The sequence below is a fragment of the Mustela erminea genome, chromosome 8, assembly GCF_009829155.1.
Source record: "Mustela erminea isolate mMusErm1 chromosome 8, mMusErm1.Pri, whole genome shotgun sequence".
Taxonomy (NCBI): domain Eukaryota; kingdom Metazoa; phylum Chordata; class Mammalia; order Carnivora; family Mustelidae; genus Mustela; species Mustela erminea.
In genome coordinates, this window is record NC_045621.1 from 7,601,624 (window position 1) to 7,623,030 (window position 21,407).

Below are 21,407 nucleotides of genomic sequence, written 5' to 3' on the forward strand. Positions count from 1 at the left end.
AATTATTCTCCTTGTAGATCGTGCAATTTTGCTTTGGGAAAATTCAAGAAATATTTTCTTAAACGCTATGTTTTTCACTAAATTATATAAAACTTAGAATTGTGACTCTTGGAAAGTAAGACTAATTTAAAACCTTTGATGTATGATTTGTGACATGACTTCTATTTAACCTTCATGACAGAACATCTCACAATGTATGTATATATGAGCAAATGTAAATTGTTATTAGAACTGATATAGCTAGGAAGTATTTTCTTTTGTGTAGTACAATTGAAGCATCAATTACGTTACAATAAATATCATTCCTTTGACATGTAATACAAAAAAGCACTTGAGAAAGAATTTTCCACACTAATTTGGCACAATTTCTCATTACTAGTGGCAGAAATAACAAAACTTTGGATTAATTTCAAACTTTGTTAATATGAATCTTTCCTAAAATAAAAACTAAAATTTTCTTTTTAAATCAACTTTATTCAGGTATAATAGACACAAAATGCTATACATTTTAAAGTATACAGTTCAGTTTATATAAGAGGCCTTTGGAATGGCTACAGATGTTTCCTTGCTGTGCAAGTACACTCCTTATAGTGGTAAATTCCAAAACACCCTTTGGACACCCACCTTGTGGCTTAGCACTCTAAACTCACAAGTCCACTCTCTTCAGTTTTTTGCCTAATAGGCACCTTCTTCATCCCAAGCAAAGGGAACAACTTCCATGTAGCCCACTCCATTTGGAGGAGCTAAGAGGAGAGTGGAAAAATTATCCTGAAAACATACTCAGAAAATCCTGAAAAGTTGGTTTGCTTGAAACTCTACTGCAGGATGCTATTTAGAAGAAATGTCCCCACTTCCCCCCTTCCATTACCCCAGTGTTTTTTTGGATGATAAAAGTAGGATCTGGACTGATATCTTTTAGAGAGATGACCTCTGGCCTTTGTACATTTGCCATCAACCATGAAAATGTCCTCTGAATTAATTCTGGTTTCTTTTGGGGGTAAGAACTTCTTAACATTTTATTGGTTTATTAGACACTAAAGTTATAACCCAATATATTTTCTTTTGCTCAGGACAAAGTCTTCATAACTATTTCCTTCGGGGTGGGTATGGGGAAATGAAGGGACAGTTTTGTTGTAAAGAAGGTGTGAGTCGTACTCTTAAGTTCCAGTTTTCCATGCTGGGACTGTATTTGCCATTCCTTGGGCATGGGTTCAAAGACAGGTTTTCCAATCTGGGAATTTTATGTTTTTAATATTAAATGAAAATGGCAAATTTCAAGTATCTGTCATGATTTTCGTCATATTTGAAAGCATGTGCCACTCTCTGGTGTATAAACATTTCAGAAGTTTCATTCTTTCAGACCCTTACACTTGTAAATCTAAGTATCTAATTTTGTTAATGGGGTTTTCTGTACCCCGAGATTGAGATTTTGCTATAAATGGGCATCTATGTGCCAAGAACTATTCAAAGAGTTCAGTGATTTTCATTGTTAACTCATTTAATCTTTATAACAACCACAGAGGTTGGTTGCCATTATCATCCTTATTTGATTCCTGTCTGTGGCATAGGCAGGAATAAGGAATTTACACAAGTTTGCACAGATAATAAGTGCAAGAGACAGAAATAAGACACAGCTTTGATTTGGCTCTAGAATCCATGTTCTTTTTTTTTTAGTTTTCTGAATTGTTTAGTAATTTTTATTTTTTTGTATTTATTGTTTTTAAATTTTATTTTTTTCAGTATTCCAAGATTCATTGTTTATGCATCACACCCAGAGCTCCATGCAATACGTGTCCTCAATACCCACCACCAGGCTCACCCAACGCTCCTCCCTCTACCCCTCCGAAACCCTCAGTTTGTTTCTCAGAGTCCACAGTCTCTCATGGTTCTTAAACACTGTGCTATGCTGCCTTTCCATAGAGTGGTCCATTTTCTCTTCTTGAAGTGAATTAATTTCTGAAGTTAAAAATGAGGTTAATATAATATATTACACTTAGTTAAGTACATATCATATAGAATTTGGGAAGGGCACTACTTTGATATCTTCATATATTTCTTATTGTAGCATTATAAGGAAATCTTGTTTTCCCAAAGTAAAGTAGATATACTACCGTTTAGATGTTACAACTTGTAAATATATTAATCAATGATCTTTTTTGAAAGTCTAGAAATGGCATCAAGCAAACATTAACATTTAAAAGTGTAATGCCAAAAATGATCTAATTTCAGTGATTTTCAGAATTTTTTTTCCTGTTCAAAATTTATCATAGGGGGCACCTGTGTGGCTCAGTTGGTTAGGCTCTAACTATTGATTTCAGCTCAGGTTATGATCTCAGGGTCGTGAGATCAAGCCCCATGTCAGGCTCTGGGCCGGGCATGCAGTCTGTTTGGGATTCTCTCTCTCCCTCTCTCTCTCTGTCCCTTGATGTCACGCTCTCTTTCTCTCTCTTTATCTCTCTCTCAAAGTCTTTAAAAATAAAAAAATAAAATAAAATTTAGCATAGAATTTTGTATCCCCAAAATTACCAATTCTCACATGATTAGACAGGAAACCATCTTATACCTAGCTAGTAGCTGTCATCAGTTTTGTGTCTTCTTCTGACTTTAGTTTAAAAAAAAATCTGGTTACCCATCTTTATATATTATAAATTATATACCTAAAGTTGGTAAAGCTTCCCCTGAAACTTAGTCACTATGATTCTTGAAGCCTTCTTTATAAATCCCCAAGCCTTAAATTAGTTAATTCATTATGGATCTTTGCAAAGTTCACTTCATTTTTTCATGTCTCTTAATTTGTTGAGATACAAACTGAACACTATAATTTATTATGAAAATATATCTGTCATCATAATGTTCCATCTTTGGAGCACTGGTCTGGGAGTCAGATGATTTAGTATCTACTTCCCCCTTTCCACTTTATTAGCTATTTTGAGTTACATAGGTCATCTGACTCATCTGCACCCCAGTGTGCTTACATGTACATAGTAGCAACTTGACTAGAAGATCTTTACTGTCTCAAGATGGTATGCTTCCATGATTTTCTCCAGTGAAACAATAATTTTTAATGGATATCTCTGTATATCTAAATTTCTTGCATTTTTCTTTTGCCGTATTTTTTCTTTACAAATCAAACTATCTTTTCTCCCAAAGGAGCTTCATTATATTTATTTTTCAGCTGGTCAAAGTTGTTCAGAATTCTAATTTCTATAAGGTAAGGGATTCATGCACTTAAAATATCAGTTCTTCAATGCCAATAATCAGTACCTAGGGAAAAAATCAGAATATTCTTGCGTGTATTAGATCAGCTTGGGGAATTTATGTAAGATAAACTAGCATGTTTACACCTAGTCTCATTAAAGAAAAACTTAACAGGATAAAAATAGGTCAAAATGTGAGATTAACCAATCATTACTGTTCCTCCATTTTTTTCCTCCTCTAATCGTATTTATTTAACACCCCCATTTACTGTGCTAGGTGCTATGCCAAGAAAGCACAACAGATGTATTTCTTGTCTTTGAAGAACTCACATCTTAAAATAGGTATTACTGAAGTGCGAAAAAAGGGTAAGAAATAGATTTAAAATATGCAGAGAATAAGTGACTCTTTCAAAGTATGTGTACTTTTACCAATATGTTCTAGTTGAAATCTTGTCGTGAAAGGTTCGTTGTCATCAACTCTGACCCCACAACTTGGGCAACAGCTTCTACATTGCTCATCTTCATATGACTTTTAGGAAGGATCTTACAGAAAAGGAACAATCAGGGGCATCTGCGTGGCGCAGTGGTTAAAAGTCTTCCTTCAGCTCAGGTCATAATGCCGGGATCCTGGGATCCTGGGATCCTGCTATCGAGCCCTATGTCAGGCTCCCTCTCATTGGGAAGCCTGCTTCTCTCTCTCCCACTCCTCCTGCTTGTGTTCCCTCTCTCACTAGCTCTGTCGGTCAAACAAATAATAGAATCTTTAAAAAAAGAACAAATATTGTCTTTTTTTCTCTTTCCACTAGTGTTTTTACACACGTCTCTTCCTCCTTCCTACCCCTCCCTCTCTCACCCCTCCCTAGTCCGCCTCACCTCACTCCCTACACAGTTTCTTCCTCCAGTTTAGGTACTTAATGTAAAATTAGCCCCATACTTTCTGTGGAACCTGGGTCCCCAAAATTAGTCTCAACTTTTTCTTGAAATTATTCTTAAATTTTTTTCCTGAGATATACCTTAAAGGGTTCCTGAGAAATGAATAATGATGATGATAAATCCAGTGTATCTTCTTTTTGTAAAGAGACTTAGAACCTCCGGTAGAGGGAGTGTAAGTAATCCTCGCTGCAGTGAGGTTTGTACATGCTTAACATGTGGCCCCATGGTTGGAGAAGGTCAAGAGAACTATAAAGGAGGAGTTGCAAAATTTCTGATAGGACTGAAATAGGGAGTGATAAGAGTTAGAAATATTTCAGCAATATTTGAGAATATGCAGAATGTTCTAAGGAGTAGATGTGGAGGAAAGGAATAGTACAATAAGCAGTCTGGGTTTATCCTTATATTCTCATTTGTAACCATGGATAAGGAATGGGACAGTGAAGAAGAGGGACAGCAAGAGAAGAATTTTAATGAGAGTGGTTTGATGGCTACAATGATGAATTACTAGCACACTCCTGATAAAACACATAAACACCCACAGCCTTCATTCCTTTGTAAAATGTGGCTAATGGCGTTCTCCTACTGAGACAATGTCAAAAATAACAATAAAAATTATTTAAAAGTTACCAATAGAAAAAAATCCCTTAAATAATAAATTTTCTTTCCTGAATTTGTTCAAAGCTTCATTCAACTATCCTACAGATTTATTTTAACATGCCATTTTTTATTCTAACAGAATACGGTTATCCTGTTTGAAAAATCTAAGAGAATTTTTCCCTTTGTCAATTGAAACATGCCACTCATGTCTATAAAATGATCATATAATGTAGTGGTCATATAATGTAGAATAAGATCTGTGTTTCCTTAAAAATAATATACAAGAGAAAGATTGGTAATGAAAGTGACAGTGAATAGAAACATGATAATGGGGAGATGCTGAATCAGGTGAGCCAGAATATTTAATATAAACCAAATCATTTAAAATTTATTTTACAGAAACAGATGCATTTAAATTACTATTTAGGTGCTCTTATACATTACTGTTTATAGGGTATGGTTTAAATTCACTGCACAATTAGTTACGGCTCAGTTGGTAAACGTGTTAATGAACCAACCAGAGTCTGAACCACTTATTTAGGACATGCAAATACTTTCAAGCAAGGAGAAACGTTCTTTCCTCTGCAGGGACTCCTATGTAGAAAAATTACTGATTTTATGTTGACTCTCATGACAGTGTTAGAGTCTATAAAAGTTTAAAACTAAATGCTTGATGGGATTTGTATATTCAGTAGAAATAAAATTCAGTGCAATTGTATTCACAGTCTTTTTATATTTTGCTTGGGAGTTTTAAAAATGCTTCTAGAAGAGGTGAATGTTTTATTGATTAGCTAACACTACAATTTTTTACTATGTATAAATAATTGCTAGGTGTTTCAGCAGATTCGAGTTGTAAAAGTGACTGGAGTCAACAATATTTGGTAAATTACAGTAATTCCTTACTAAACATTTTTCACATTTCAATTAACTTTTTTTCCTCCCCTAAGTACTAAACAATAAAGTAACTGTGCTGCTAGAAATCATTTTGTCGTGCCTGAACATTACCATTTCACAAAGAGCAATCATTTTTGGATACATAAGCTGTCAGTAAAATAATTTTATTTACCTTTTAATTGATGCTTTAAGCCTCTTTAAGACCATCATTAACAAACCTTCTTTAATGATTAGCCAGGAAATGTCTTCAAATAATTAGCAAATTTCTGTCACCAAGCAGAACAGCTTTGTCCCGCAGGACTGGAGGGTGGAGGAAAGTTTGAGGAGGCCCACCAAAAGAAAATTCTAGGCCAGACATTCCCAGTGCTCACAAGGATGGGTATCTAGAGCCATTTAATAAGACTTCCATGGGGAACAGAAGAGTGCTCTTTAGTACCGTCATCATTTTTTAATCAGCAGAGGTGGGCTTGAAAATTCTTTCCTGTGAGTAAATATGGAACATCTGTGGGAGCAAATGCCTGTACAGACTCTGCGAACAAAAATAGAAAGATTCCTATTTTGAAATCTCTTTCCTGGGATGGTCATGGATGAGAAATAAAAGATCAGATCCTATCAAGACATTTTAAGATAGTATTTACAGTTGCTACAGAAGATAAGCAGTTTGCCTATTGTTTCAAGACAATGATCTTAATTGATAATTTTCTTAATGTCCCCAAGCATAAGATTCTCCTATACAGATAGAGGCATGTTGATGTAACACTTCTAGCAAAAAGATAATGTTACTGTCTGCACAGTTCAAGGTCTCCATGATGACTATATATCAGAAAATAATTTGAAAAAGACAAATTCTACTCCTCTGCAAAAGTACTTAAGATTGTTATTTCAGATTATTTTTAAAAACTCACATGCTGACTTTATACAAGTAATAATAAGAATATTTCATTCAGATCTGGCTCATAAAAAATCCTTTTATTTTTTTTTTGTTATCACAGTCTTAGACTTACTCTCCTAATCATGCCAAGTTAATTTAGACCAAAAGATGTGAAACAATGGAGAAAAGTAATAACTATAGTATTTAAAATAATTTGGGTGGGGTTTTTTTCCCCTTTCTGGTGTTTATCATAATACTTTTCAACAGACCAATGAACACACCACACTTTGAGGTTAGAAATTTTATGCAGTATATAATATGTCCACAAAAGAATCCCAAATCAGCAAATGGCCTTTGATTTTTCTGGTTGAGGACACAACATATTTTTTAATTACAAGTTCCAATTTTAACTACCATAAATAAGTCCACCCTGATTCCATTCATATAGTACAAGACAAATTCCCTAATTTTGGGCATATAACAGATAATTATGGAAGACACATTTTACCCCTGTCAGAGAAGTGATTTCCAAAACATTTTAGGAGCAACATGCCATATATTAAAAATTGCATGCTGTGAACCTTATTTAGTATGCTCTATTGGGAGAATATCTAGCCAACTGTATATTTTTAAACTTGCATGTCTTTAGGAATGGGGCTATACTGTGTTTGAATTTAATTCAAATGTTCCTTATTATAAAGCAGTAGTATTTTAATACATTGAAGGAAACCTTATGCTTATTGGCAAGAAACTAGAACTGATTTATAAAAAGTAGAGTAGAAATGTTTGAGATTAATTACCAATGTCTTCAGCTGTGATGAAAGAATGACACACCACTATCGATACAGTAGAGTGGTAAGGTGATACTAACATATGAAATTAAAGGCTTTAGATCATTTTGAAAATTTTATTGAGTCTGTTATATTGGAAAGCTGCTGGTAATAGATTATATTAATTATTCTAGAACTTTCCAGCAAATGAGCTTATCACTGTTCTCACCCCAAACTGTCCTGTCAATTCTACATTTTTTTATAAAGATTTTTATTTATTTATTTGACAGAGATCACAAGTAGGCAGAGAGGCAGGTAGAGAGAGAGGAAGGGAAGCAGGCTCCCTGCTGAGCAGAGAGCCCAATGCGGGGCTCGATCTGAGGACCCCAGGACCATGACCTGAGCCAAAGGCAGAGGCTCAACCCACTGAGCCACCTAGGCGCCCCCAATTCTACATTTCTAAAAACTATTTTCTATATAATATACAGACATACCTCAGAGACACTGCTGGTTCGGCTCCAGATCATGGCATTAAAGCAAATATTACAATAAAGCAAATCAAATGAATTTTTTTCATTTCCTGGTGCATATAAAAGTTATGTTAACTCTATTAACTATACAATACCAGTATGTCTAAAAAACATCTACATACCTTAATTTAAAAATACTTTATTGCTTAAAAGTGCAAATCACCATCTGAGTTTCCAGCGAGTTGCCATCTTTTTGCTGGTGGGAAATCTTGCCTTGTTGTTGATGGCTGCATACAATGCTGTTTAATACCATTTTGCCTACAGAACTTCTTTCAAAATTGGAGTCAGTCTTCTCAAACCTTGCCACTGCTTCATCAAGTAAGTTTATGTAATATTCTAAATCCTTTGTTGTCATATCAACATCTTCACCAGGAGTAGATTCCATCTCAAGAAACAACTTTCTTTGCTCATTCATAAAGAGAAACTCCCCATCCATTCAAGTTTTATAGTGAGATTACAGCATTTCAGTCCCATATTCAAGCTCTACTTCTAATTCTAGTTCTCTTACTACTTCCAGCACATTGGCAGTTACTTCCTCCATTGAGGTCTCAAACCCCTCAAAGTCAACCATGAGGATTGGATGGAGTGAATGTCTTTCAAACACTTATTAATGTTGTTACTGTGACCTCTTCCCTCTTCTTGAAAATTATGAATGTTCTTAATGACATATAGAATGGGGAATCCTTTCCAGATGGTTCTCAATTTGCTTTGCCCAGATTCATTTGAGGAATCACTATTAATGGCAGCTATAGGTATATATATATATATATATATATATATATATATATATATATATTTCTTAAATAATAAGACTTTAAATTTGAAATTACTGCTTGATCTACGGGCTACAGAATGAATGTTGTGTTAGCAGGCATGTGTTAACATTAATCCTCATTGTATATCTCCATCAGAGCTCTTGGGTGAACAGATACATTGTCAATGAGCAGTAATATTTTGAGAGGAATCTTTATCTTTCTTTCTGAGCAGTAGGTCTCAATAGTGTGCTTGAAATATTCAGTAAACCATGTTATAAACAGAAGTGTTGACATTCAGATGTTGCTGTTCCATTTATGGAGCACAGGCAGAGTAGATTTAGCATAATTCCTACAGGTCCTAGGATTTTTGGAAAGGCCAGTGAGCATTGGCTTCAGCTCAAAGTCACAAGTTGCCTTAGCCCCTAACAAGAGAGTCAGCCTGTCCTTCGAAGTTTTGAAGTCAGGCATTAGCTTTTCCTCTCTAGTTTTGAGAATTCTAGATGGCACCTCTTCCAATAGAAGGCTGTTTCGTCTACATTGAACATCTGTTTAGTGTGCCGCCTTCACTGATGACCTTAACTAGATCTGGAGAACTTGCTGTAGCTTCTGCACCAGCACTTGCTGCTTTGCCTTGTACTTTTATGTTACAGAGACGGCTTCTTTCCTTAAACCTCAGGAACCAACCTCTGCTAGCTTCCAACTTCTCTTCTGCAGCTTCCTGACCTCTCTCAGCCCTCAGAGAATTGAGAGTGAGGGTCTTTCTCTGGGTTAGGCTTTGGTTTAGGAGCATATTTTGGCTGGTTTGATCTTCCAACCAGACCTCTAAAACTTTCTCCGTATCAACAATAAAGCTGTTTCACTTTCTTATCTTTCATATGTTCACCAAAGGAGCACTTTCAGTTTTCTTCAAGAACCTTTTCTTTCCATTCACAACTTTGCCAGCTGGTTCAAGAGGCCTAGCTTTCAGCCTGTCTTAGCTTTTGACATGACTTTATCACTAAGCTTAGTCATTTCTAGTTTTTTACTTACAGTGAGATATTTATGACTATTCCTTTCACTTGAACACTTTGAGGCCCTTGTAGGTTCTTAATTGACCTGATTTCAATATTGTTGTGTCTCAGGGAATTGGGAGGCCTGAGGAGAGGGAGAGAAGTGGGGGAAGAGCCAGAACACACATTTATCCATTAAGTTCACTGTCTTATGTGAATGCAGTTCATGCTGCCCCAAAACAATTATAATGGTCACATCAAAGATCACTGAATACAAGTCACCATAACAAATACGATAATAATGAAAATTTTTAAATACTGTGAGAATTATCAAAATGTGACACAGATTGGGCGCCTGGCTGGCTCCGTGGGTTAAAGCTTCTGCTCTCAGCTCGGGTCATGATCCCCAGGGTCCTGGGATCAAGCCCCGCATTGGGCTCTGCTCCGCAGGAAGCCTGCTCCCTCTCTCTCTCTGCCTGCCTCTCTGCCTACTTGTGACCTCTGTCTGTCAAATAAATGAATAAATAATCTTTTTTTAAAAATGTGACAGAGACATGAAGTGAGCAAATGCTGTTGGAAAAATGGCACTGATACAGGGTTGCTACAGACCTTCAATTTGTAAAGAATGCAGTATCTGTGATGCACAATAAAGCAGAGCATGATAAAATGAGGCATGCCTGCATATAAAATTCAAAATGGTATTCACTATGTTTATCGAAATGCGCTGAATGTTTTTCTAAATCCAAAAAGATTATAAAAACCTGGATGATTTTTTTTCTGCATGTTCTTATTGTCCTTAAATTTATAACATTTTCCTTCATCTCTGCACTCTGTAATTTGAGGATGGGGGGGAAATTGGTGCTGTAATGTTTAATACTTTTCATTTGGGTTTATGAGACAGAATCTAACTCATCAAAAGTATATTCGGTAGGTCTGATTAGTTCCTTTGCAAATGTCTTTTGGAATGCATATCACATACTTTACATGCAATTAGATGTTAAAATATAGAAGAATATAGGGAAAACTGAGATAGTATCCTTGAATGTGCTTACAGAATTCCAGAACTGAAATAGAAACATGTTTTCATAATTACCATTTATTTTAGCTTCATGTCAATCTCTAACTGGATTACTCCTTTATAAATAATCTTACAGATAAAACCTGCAACAATAAAATTAGATGCAGAGGGAGATATGAAACAAAATAAGCTATAAATTCTGTTCTTGAGAAGCTAATAGTTTAATATAGGAGATAAGATATGTAAATAACTATAAAACAGAGAGATGATTGGTAATCTGAGGGGAATCACTAGGTTAATTCAATGAAGAGGAAAATGACTTCAGAGGACCTGGTGAGGAATATGGCAGATGAGTTTTGGGAATGAGTCTGGTAGAAATAATCAGAAGATGAGAAAAGCAGGGAACTTCATAGTGTGTAAAATTACTAATAATGAGGGACTTTTTTATCCTTTTTTATTCCATCTTTAATGAACGAATAACACATAAGGGAGGTTCATTTCTCACAATGTTCATTTCACACTTGGAACCAAACTCCAAGGCCACATCTGAGAATGTGTCCTGGGTGTAGAGCAATGGAGGGCTGTGCAAGCAATGAGGACAGGGGAAGTGGTTTTTGAGATGAGGCACCCCGGAGCCAAACCGGCTCGAGGAGACCTTCAGGTCATTAGGGATTCCTAGGCCATTTGCTCCTGAAGGATTATTGTCGGGCTCACATGCTCTGTAAATGCCAACAAAGACAATTGCTTATGGAAAAATTAACTTGGATAAATTTAAAACTGCTCTTTGCCCTTATATTAAAGATTCTGGGGACTCTCATTTTTCCATATTGTTTTGGTTGTTTGTTTCTTGGCAGCCTGATTACAGCTAGAGGCTGTGTTTTTTATATTATTCATTGCTGAATATTAGGTAAGCAGAAAAGATCGAAACGGTTGGGTTGGGTAGGCTGCTTCAAACGTGTAGGTGATGGGGTGAACTGCATTCCTGAGCCTTTTAAGGCAGTTATTAGCAAGCACACTTTGGCCACCACAGGTGAAATTTATCTCATTAATTTTAATTGGGGAAAGTCATCTTTACTTCCTTTACCTAAAGCCCACACTTCATTCCATGGTTTAATTATGTTATTAATGCACCTCACCAAAAACACAGTTCATCTCTTCCGGATCTCCTAATAAGCGTCTTACAACAGTTCTTCCAAAACTTCCCCACCATTTCCAAGCCCTCATTTCTCCACACTAATTCCCAACAAATGAGCTCACCAGTTCTTTATGAAGGAGCTTAAAGTCATTTAGTATAAACTCCCTCATCTCTTGTCATCTCAGGTTTGATTTCTCTACTAGCATGTCTCTTTCCTTGATGGCATCCCAGAGAAAGAGGTGTCTTTCCTTTCAAGGCTTAGCACTGGGTCTGGACTTTATGCTTCTCTTAAGTGTGGTCTGAGGAGATAAAGCACCAGCATCACCTCAGAGCTCACTCAAAATGCAGAATTTCAGGGCTCATGCTGGAACTAAGAATCAAGATCTAGCTACCAGAAAGATCCCAGTTATTAGCAGGCACATTTACACATTGGTGTACACATTTACATTTTGTTTCAGATCCCAGTAGGTGCTACATCCCCCCAGACTATTTTCATTTAATTTTGTACCTCCACTGTAATTCATCACTGTAATACATCTTCCTCCCTCTAGTCTTTTTAAATGTTGATGGGGTTTTTTTTTTTCTCTATCTTGTCAAGCAAGTCCATCTCTTCCCACCACTTCTCACTTAAATTATGCTTTCCAAAGCTTCTTAGCATATTCTTACCCCATCGACCTTGTTCTTACATCCTTTCATGATGACTCCTGACACTTTACTTCTATACGTACCCTTGAAAGTGACCAATGACCTTCAGTTCCATAATCCAACAATCAAGACTTAGTCTGCACGTCTTTACATTTTTGCCGAATGTGGCCTTGCTCAGCAATTTGTTGAAACTTCCTCCTCCAGCTCCCATGACACTATGCTCTAATGCATGGCGCTGGCTTATTTTCCTTTCCTGTGCTCCACTGTGGTTGAAGAACTGGCATGGGAGAATCCTTAGCTATAAGCATGGGACACCTTAATCATAAGAAATCCCCCTTTCTTTAGAATTGGGGTGGCATTTTTGTAGCATTCAAGGGAAAATCAAAGTGAAATCCAGAACTTGAAAATGCATTTGTTCAAAAGAAAAGGAAAGAAGAAGACTTATGGAAACGTCCTGGGGACTAAAAGGGCTACAGTTCCTCAGTAGATTTTTTTCAGATGCCATCTTCTAAGAGGCAATAAGTGAGCTGCACAGCTTTTAGACGTTTTTCTCCTGATATGGGAATTTGGATATTATAATTATTCCCTTGATGCAAACTCTCTTGGCTCAGTTCTCACTCTTCCTCCAACTTGGTAGAAACAACTTTAGAAATCAGGGAAAAAATTCATCACTCAGGATGTTAGGGAAAAAATAGGCCCAGAATTCTATTCTGCCCTCTCAGAGAAAACCACTGTTAACACTTCAGGTTTACCTTTTTAAATTTTCCTTCATACATAGATAAATAGATGAATGGATGTGGGGTGTGTGTGTGTGTGGGTGTGTATAAACCTAAACATTTTTTTTTAACTATTTGTCTACAAATAACGAAAGCTCCTTTTTTCCAGTTACTTCTATACCATGCCTCAAGTTTCTAAGTAAAAGTATATATACCCACATCATTTTCAATTGTCAGTAGTATGACAAAGTGAGGAGATATGGCATAACTTATCTGGATAATTATCACTTTTCTATGTTTTGCTCCTTTAAACAATGTTTAAGTGAGCATTTATGTACAGATACCTTTATTTGTTTATCATATTGCTTCATTATAAAAAATCCCCCAAAGTAGAATTTTTATGTTAAGGGCTATGCATATTTCAATTGTGAACATATATTGCCAAATTGCCCACCAATCTGTAGGCCTTTCATAGTAGGGATGAGTGTGATTTCTCCTGATATTTACCATTATTGGCAGGGCCAGGATTAAGGTCATATAAAATGCAAGGCTGAATCCTGCCTTTATTTAAAACTTTGACATTTTGTTCATCATAGATTTTTTTCATTAATTTCCATCAAAATTTATTTATTCTGATTACTGAATTTTTTGTTCCTGAGGCAAGTAACTTGTCTTACCATAGTCCTTGCCTTGGATATTTAGACTGACTTTTTTTTTAAAAAGCCAATATGGTTGGTATGAAATGATGGTTGTTACTTTAGTTTGCATTCCTAAAATTTCTAGTAAGGGTAAGAAATCTTTCATAAGTATAAAATATGATAATTTATATTTTTTCCTCTAGATTGGTTGTTTGTGTTCTTTGCCAACGTTTTATGAAATACCGTCTTTTGCATTTTGATTTGTAAAAACTCTGTTTATCATATACATTGTAATAATTTCCCCAGGCTTTTTTCCAAGGCTTCTTTCACATGATTTTTGTAGGTATGATTTGAATGCAAAAACTGTTTGAAATGGAAAACCAATCTTCTACTTTTCCTCCCTTTCTTCAAATTTTTTTCTCCTAGGAGAATTTAAGACCAATTCTTCCTTGTCCCTAAGGAAATATTAACTTTTTTGCAACTATTAATAATTTGAGTGATTTGAAATGCACTGTCAAAGCCTGTTATAGCAGAAAAAGAGGGAGGTCAGGTAGGAGAGAAGAAGCAGAGTAGAAACACAAGAGGTAGAGTGGGGGTTTCTCCACCACTATAAAGCGATTTTTGGAGACAAGACATCTGGTTTCAGAGCTGCCTCGATTTTCATGCTGGGGAAGTGGCAGGATTCCAGAGAATGTTGAATGTGCATCCAGGCAGAGGCAGCTAGTTCCCTAAATCCCTGTATGAGACAGAAGCCAGAGAGAGCTACCCAACTTCAAGGACAAAACATAGACTTGAATATTGATAATGGCATCATGAGACATTCTATGGAAAATAAAAGCATTGACATTTGCATCCCATCATCCCCTGGTGCAACACACCTAATTTTCTGGTGCAAAAATCTGGTGCAACACACCTAATTTTCTACCTACCACGTAAGCTTCTCTGATTTTGATGCAACCTTGAGGAATAGAAGAAGGCCTCAGTTGTAATAAGGTTGGAACTTTCTGATAACCTGCTAGAAGGTTGAAATTAAAGGAATAATGTCTTGTTGACTATATATTCAAATTTGAAGTCTAAGATTCACATTTGCTAAATGATTAGATTAAAACCCTTTTCTTATATATATTTTTGGTTTTGATATAATGCTAAGATAGGCTTTTCCATTTCAGGAATTTTTTTTTAATTGTCCTAGAATTTTTCTAGTATGTTAATGGTTTCATTTTTTTTAATCTTTAATTAGTCTCTAGTTCATTTTAGTGTGTTTGTGTGTAGTGGGAATATAATTTTAAAATCATTTCCAAAATTGTTGGCTGATTTCATTATCATCTCAACCATAAATAAAATTCCCAATAGTGTACTGGACATCCTGTGAATGTGAAGCCAGAACTTGTTCTTTTTTTCCCCGTTTCTTATAATTTGTCAGTCTAGGTTCTTTTTAAATTTCTTTCAGCTTATTCCTTTCAGTTTACTCCACCTTGCAACCAAAGTGATCTCTCTAAAAGACAAATCTGCTCGTGCCATATAGTTGCTGACAAGTATTTGAAGGGCTATGTTGTGTAAGAGGAATCTGCTCTGTTAGGAACAACCAAGACTTCTGGTAGGAAAATCTGGTGCAAATTTAAATTGTCAAACAGTTAAGGATCCGGTAACATAAAGAAGTGGATCCTTCAGTTCTCTTGCCTGTGAACGTATTTCAGATTGGATGAGTACTCTGACGAGATGCTGTAAGGGAGGCTGGGTGGCTCAGTCTGTTGGGCATTGGACTTTAGCTCAGGTCATGATCTCAGGGTGCTCTAATCGAGTCCCGCATAGAGCTCTCCGCTCAGTGGGAGTCTGCTTGTCTCTCACCCTCTGCTCCTCCCCCTGCCTGTGCTCTCTCTTTTTCTCTTTCTCAAATAAAGAAATAAAATTTCTTTTTAATGCTGTGGAAGAGATTCCTTCATAGGTAGAAAGTTGGAACAGGTGATTTCCAGATTCCATAGAACTGGAGTTCAAAAAGTAACAAATTAAGGATAAAATTTGCTGTTAAGATATCTTCAGTTGAAACATGTCAACTTTTCCATTAAGGGCTATTTGTTTTATTCAGTTCTATTAAGTGCCATTTCTAGTAGTGATTTTAAAATAATGTGACCAAATTTACTGAATATCTAATATACTTATTTATAATTATATTTGTTCCCTTTACTATTGGTGTAGTATTTTATTGCAAAACAACATTCTTATGAAATGTCAAACTATATTCTCTATCTCTGTTTTGGTATTTAATTAATTGTGATGATTTAAATATATTAAAGTTTATTAACCAGAATATGATCTTAACATAACTCATTAAGGTGTTTTCTTTCTTTTAGTATGGAGTAATGTTACTGGACCATAGTTTTGGTAAAAAAAAAAAAAATGGGGAAAAGTTTATTGTGCATTTTAGCAATATCCATCAGCTCAACACTGATTATCATATGAAATAGGGGCAAGGAGAATATCAGAACTTCACAGTTGAGTGATTTAGTCTCTGAACCACAATCTAGTTAAGAGCAGAGCCTCAGGGTTACTAATACATTAGGACTAAGGTCACAGAAGGGAATCAGGTGCCTTATGCCTTGACTTGATTATTATTAAATGTTTCCCTTCAGGAACATTACATTAATTTTCCATTTCAGAAAGAAAATTACTTTTGCAATAGTTAGAACAGGGCACTAACTAGGTTCCTCCAAAATCTGGATATTTGCCAACTGCCTTGAGATATTCTTGATAGATAATTTCCTCCCAGCCCCCTCCATGCATGCACTAGGTTCTAATTGTCTAGTAGGTGGGAAACATAATTTTGTACTAAATGAATTTCCACAGATGCTATTTGGAATACCTCTGTGATGTAACCAGTAATTCACAGGGGGGCTATTTTCCTAGATAAATGCTTTGAATATATGTTTAAAGTTCTGCATCTTTACTCAAAAAATGTTTTTAGTAACATTTCTCTATTTTCTATTTTTTAAATGTATAAGATTTAAATATGATAGAGTTAACAAGTAGAGGAAGGGCCCATGGAAAAATAATAGCTCATCCAATCAAATGTCTGAGGTTCTATTTACAATTTACTCTCTCAAAACTTATTATCTCCCAAGGGTAACTTACTTGTATTGTGTGCAAATCTACTTAATAAATTTTGTAGATTGTGTAAAGGAGAATTAACACTTGTCAGAACATTTGAGGCTTTGAAAAATTTATTTTATTTGGCATCTAGATGAACATTTTTGTGTTTTGATAATATTTAGGACTGCTTCTAAGAATGCTATATTCTTTGTACCACTATATATGTGGTACAAATTTTTAAATTATTCACTTTTTTCTGCAAAAAAAATCCCAAATACTACTCTGAGATTAGAATATAGCACCTTAGGAGGCACCTGGGGACTCAGTTGGTGAAGCATCTGACTTCAACTCAGGACACAATCTCGGGGTCCTACGATGGATCCCTGTGTCAGGCTCCTGGCTCCAAGCTCCAGGCTCCAGGCTCAGTGGGGAGTCAGCTTGTCCCTCTCCCTCACCCTTTGCTCCTCCCCCTGTTTGTTCTCTCTCTCTCTCTCTCTCAAATAAAATCTTAAAAGAAGAAGAATATAGCACCTTACAATTGTCTGTACACTACCTAAAATCATGAAATTGTATGTTCTTCCTCTCCCAGTATACTCTATAGGGTGGATAATTCAAGCGACATTGGTCATAAGACAGGTTTCAGTTTCCATTCAATCTGGGTTTTTTTTTACATTAAAAAATGCTTTAGCATTAATTTTGCCCAAACTCACCCCAATAAATGAAACTCTTCTTGAGTGCATTTTAATCCCAGTGTATCCATTACCCGTGGATTTGTGATAAAGCACCTAAAAACTCAGTGGCTTCAAATAACCACTACTTGGGAATTTGTTACGATTCAGTAGGTTGACTAGGAATGCCTTCTGGCAGTCTCCGCTGGGATAGCTAAACTGCTCTCTGCATCCTCTAGGAGATAGAACTGGGCTACATCAAGGATTTGACTTTTCCACACGGCAGCTGGATTCAAACGGGTGAAACTGGTGGAAGTGAGGCTTCTTGATGCCCTGGCTCGGCAGTCGTTCCAATGTCACTTTTCTACACTCTCTTGGAATGTAGAAAATCACCAGGCTGGGCCGCCTGGGTGGCTCAGTCAGTCAAGGATCTGTCTTTGGCTTAGGTCATGATCCCAGATCGAACCCCACACCAGGCTCCCCACTCAGCAGGAAGCCTGCTTTTCTCTCTCTCTCTGCTGCTACCCCTGTGCTCTCTCACTCTCTGTGTCAAATAAGTAAATAAAATCTTTAAAAAGAAAGAGAGAAAGTAAGTAAGTCACCAGGCCCACTAAAATTCAAGATGAAGAAGTAAACTCTCTCTCTTTCTTGATTGGATGAATGGCAATATCACTCCCTAGGAAAGGAGAAATTTGGGGCCATATTTATTTCACAATCTACCACCTCTGGGAAGTAAGGAAGTGACCATGGTTGCAATCTGATTAATCCCCATAACTAAGTCAAAATCCCAAGAAACCAGAAAATAAAGAAAACTCATACAACCCAAGTCAACAAAAATTTTTAACTGGCAAAATTTAAATAGACACTTTACAAAAATAAATATATAAACGGCCAGTAGGCACATGTAAAGATGCTCAACCTCATTTTTCATCAGGACATGTAAATTAGCACCAAAATAATATAACACACTCAACACATTTTACACATTCTCCCATTCATTTATTCAAATAACATGTATTATTTTCTCAGTGCCAAACATTGTGATAAGCAATAGTTACATAAAATAAGTCATGTTTCTTGAATCTCCCAATAGAGAAGAAGAAACTGATGCCAAATCAGATTAAGTTTTATAAAAGGGAGTGTACAAAATTTGTAAAGGAATGGAGGAAGTAGTGACAAGGTTTGAGAGACTGCTGAAGCAGGAGGCAGAGTTCTAGATGGTCTTGAAGGAAGAGTGAGAGTTTGCAAAGAATAATGGGGAGAAAAAGTATTCCAAGAAAAGAAATAATCCTGTACCAAAATACAAGGGCATGGCAGGTGTGGTAGGTTTGGGGGAATAGGAGGAAGTTTGGCCTCTAAGGAAAAGAAGTAAGCTTAGTGGTGACTGATAGATGGGTGAGTACACAATGGGTGGAGATGCTCATGACTAACATTTCCTACTCTGTTTCTTTCTTGGTGGGCCACGACAGAAGGCAACACCTCCTCTAAGCCTTTAATCTCCCTTCTCTCTCCTTCCTTCCATAAGGAAAAAAAGAAATCCTTCTTTCCTTGAGCTCCAGTAACACGTTGTTGTATACTTACCACTTTTTACCTCGCATTTAGACTATTTCCCTTCGTGTCTGATCTTTCCCATTTGACTGACAGCCACTGTTAATCCAGGACCTCAGTCACTGCTTCTTCTTCAATATTTTGTAGGATTCCTTACTTTTACTGAACCCAAATAAATGCTTGTTAAATAGCATTTTACCGTATTTATCTATTATTTTTTGGTATATGATGTTGACATGTTGAAACGATCAAATATAACATAGTTTACTGCAATCATCTCACAGGTTTTAAGAAGAAATGAAACAAATTGTTAATTTTGTATATTGTAGGCTTTCTTTAAAATCAAGTAATTTTATGTATTTTTAGATGATTATTGGTTTTTAGTATATTTAAATTTTGGAATATTTATCATTTAAAACATAGATGGCCTTACATGTTAGACTGTGCTCTCAGTATAACTCTTTGTCATGAAATCACTTGCTAACAGTAATTCATAAAAGATATATTAACTACAGTGACAATGTGAGATATGAAATGTGTTCATATATGAAATAATGATAAACTCAAAACACCTCTAGCAATTCTTGAAGGATGGGCTTGGGGATAATAGGGGATAGTTTATTTTAGCATCTCACAGAGTGGAATGTGAATAGTTTAAAAATATAAATCTGATGTAAATATTACATGTATTTTTAGAATGAAAACTATACAAAACCAGGCTTGGCTGATGTATGTGAAGACAGAGTGAATAAAACACAGAACGGTAAGAAAGTGAAGTTCTAAAACTTAGTGTATACTGGACCTATATGTATTAAATGAAAGCTATCTGAATAATTTCAAGAAAGAAAAAAATTTTAAATCACAAAATTAACAAAGTTCATTGAGCATCTATTAGGGCTTCCATTATTTACTATATTCAGACAAAAGTTTTCACTTTCTACTTTATATTATATGTCTTGAAGGAGACTTAGTTTCTACCCAGAATGAAAGGACACTTAAATAATTTATCCCTAGATGCCAGGATTTATCCTCCAACTCCTGTCAATCCCTCATCAATCAGGCCAGTCCCTAACTAAACAGATGGGGTTTTCACGAAGCTCTGACGGCCAGTAGGCATTGTTGAGCCAAGAATGAAAATTAATTCTATAGACAATGACCTTCTCCTGAAAATGCTTACATAGTCAAGGTTTGCATTCAATCACTCAAGGAAGATATATTCTACTTGATTTAAGAGAGGCCTTTCCTTTTACTACTGTATTGCTTGCTATTGAACAGGAACTCATAAGAAAGGTATTTGTCAGAAAACAGGGTTCTCTGCCTCTTTCCAAATGATGAGGTTCAGGTCATTTAAAATAGGGTTTCTCCATTTCTGAAGGAGGGTAATGCTCTTCTCCTTTCCAGCTGCAAAATAGTGTCCAGGGTATCAAGAACCACAGTAATTTGTAGTGTATTTTGAGTGTCGCAGGCTCAAATACCTGTAGCAATTTAAGTACCTACTCCATTACAGACAACTTATTAACTTTATTTCAGTGGATCCTAGAACAATAATGAGAAAATACCATTATTCCCATTTGATAAGTAAAGAGACTGAGAGTCAGTGATGTTAAGGAGTTTGCCAAGATAAGATTTCAAGTAAGTGCTGGAAAGAAGATTTAGAACTGCTCTTCTGACTTCAAGTTCAGAGCTCTCTTAAGTCCCCCACCCCGCCCTCTCAGAAAAATGCTATTGGCACTGTATTCTCTCCAGATTGTTTAGTGTGTTGAAGTAACACTCTGTATAAATTCTATAAACCTCAAACATGACTTCCCCTTTACCTCCAAAAAGAAGACCTCATAGCCATATCACCTCCACTAAAATTTGTCATTGCCTCAAAAAGACACTGATTGATTCTTTAAAAAAAAACCTTCATATTTTTTACCTATGATTATAATAATCCTTATCTAAAACATTTAAAATCAGCCATTAAACCATGTACTGCCTTTGAAATAGATTTTTTATGAAATAAAAGTAAATGGTATTAATACAGCCTTCAAAAGAAGTTTCTAACTTTAGCTGAATTTAACAACAAAGTTGGGATCTTTTCTCAACCTACAAATGTAATTAATTCACCACCTGGCTCAGAGCCTCAAAAGGCTTAAATATAAAACATGAAAATTGCTTTCAGTTAAGGGGCAGTGCAATGAGATCGCATGAGAACTTAGTAAAAGACTCAGAAGATCAAAGCAGCACCTTGGCAGCAGGTCAGGGGGATCTGTTCAAGCACAGCTCCTCTCAGGGTTCAAGGGATTGGCATTTATGTGGGACTATAAATAAGCAGGCTCCATCAAGAAAGTGTCCCCAGTTTCTGCTTTTTAGAAACCTCTGAGGAGAAGTGTATTTATCCCCTGGATTTTTGTGCCTCTTGGCTGCCAAAAGG

At 36.0% G+C, this 21,407-nt stretch overlaps 1 long non-coding RNA gene across 3 annotated transcripts in view; it reads left to right on the forward strand.

The window, feature by feature from the left end:
- The window catches only part of LOC116597331, an 88,915-nt gene that overhangs the window by 5,184 nt on the left and 62,324 nt on the right, over positions 1 to 21,407 (forward strand). For all 3 annotated transcript variants that reach the window (XR_004288561.1, XR_004288560.1, XR_004288559.1), the window contains exon 2: positions 19,688 to 19,754. This is a non-coding gene — a long non-coding RNA (uncharacterized LOC116597331). The remainder of the gene's footprint in view (positions 1 to 19,687; positions 19,755 to 21,407) is intronic.